This window comes from Montipora foliosa, chromosome 11 (genome assembly GCF_036669935.1).
Source record: "Montipora foliosa isolate CH-2021 chromosome 11, ASM3666993v2, whole genome shotgun sequence".
Lineage (NCBI taxonomy): Eukaryota > Metazoa > Cnidaria > Anthozoa > Scleractinia > Acroporidae > Montipora > Montipora foliosa.
This window is the reverse complement of record NC_090879.1, coordinates 42,865,003-42,866,624: the sequence shown is the minus strand read 5'-3', so window position 1 is coordinate 42,866,624 and position 1,622 is coordinate 42,865,003.

Below are 1,622 nucleotides of genomic sequence, written 5' to 3'. Positions count from 1 at the left end.
CCAGGCGCTTTAGCAGCTTCTACAACTTTTCTTAGTTCTTCCATTCAAATTCATCATTGTCTCTCAAACAGTTAGGTGGTCAGTTGCATCATTGTCTACGTTGCCTTCTTGATTCAGCAGTTGGTGAAAATGCTCTTTCCATCTATCTGATATTTCTTTCATGTCTGTAAATAGCTGAGGTCCATCTGCATTCTTAACCGGGGCAACAGTGTTCGTTTTGGGGCCGTACACAATTTTAAGTGCGGAGTACAGTCCTTGTGAGTTGTTACACTCTCCAAAATTTTCAATTTTTTCCGCTTTCTAATTCCACCAGTTGTCTTTCATTGTTCCTAGGGAGTCAATTTTGTTGATCTTATTCGTTCCCGTGAAGGACTCAATAAATGAAATAAATTTATATTTGACGTGAGGGGTATAAACGAAAGAGAGAAGTGATCAAGTAAAAAAAATTATTTCACACGCGCAAAGCGTCCTGTTATATCAGCTCCACTCTACGCATGGAATCCAGGAAGCGCCACAGTTTTGAAAGTCCAAGAGAAAGAATAATAGGGTTGAGATGAACCTTTCTATAATGATTCCTCTTCCCACTTAGCCACAACTGAAAATATTTTGTCACAGTGTTAGGGTATGCGTCTTCGATGTGGGGTGGTATCCCCAAATACCTGGTTGAAGATCTGCAGCGTGTGCAGAGTTCGCAGCCTTTCACTTATTGGCATTATAAAGGCTAGCCTTCCTAAGCTTTAAGAGCGCAGAGATGCAGATTCTAGGTGCGAACTCGGGAGAATTTTAAGTGATAAAAACCATCCCAATTACTCATTGATATCAATGCCAGCGATCAATAGCCTCTACTCGAGTGATGAATCGCGTTAAGCCTTAGGATACCACAGTCTAGGACTGACAGGCACATGAAGTCCTCTGTGCTAAGGTCAAGTCGCGTTTTAAACAGTATATGATGTTCTCGTGAGTTTTTATTCTGCGACACCACAAGTATTTAAATTGTACATTGCTTCTTATATTTTTCGTGCTTTAATTTCATTATCGTAAATTAATGATGGATTAATCAATAAAGCTATTATTATTTCTGGGAATTGCCTGAGGGACACTACAAACATGCGCATGTCGGTGTCAGGTTAGATGATGTTGATAGTAGTGGCTCCCGAGTTTGCAGCATCAACAGCATGCAGCAACCATTTTGTGTCAGCCTCCTAATGGTTTCTATCGATGTACAGCTGTACACCATATCTGTACGGGTTGCTTTACAGGGATTGCCCCAAGCTGCTATCCGATGCAATCCTCCATCTAATTAAAGATCAATGTTCCACTAATAGATGTCAATGTCGCGAAGCGGGACTTCAATGTACCGATCTCTGCAGCTTCAATGATGCTGAAGATAATGAAGCTGCAGAGCTGTGATAATGATGCCTAGGATAATGATGCCGATAACGATGACCATGAGTTATCTGATGTTGATAATGTTGATGATTATCATGACAACGATGATGATGAAGAGGAAGAGGAGGAGAAAGACGGGGGAGATGATTAGGATACCTTTTATTCTTGTCAGGGAGTTGTGATAAAATTGCATTTGGCTGATTGAAAGTAAGCTGTGCAAAATATGCGACAAG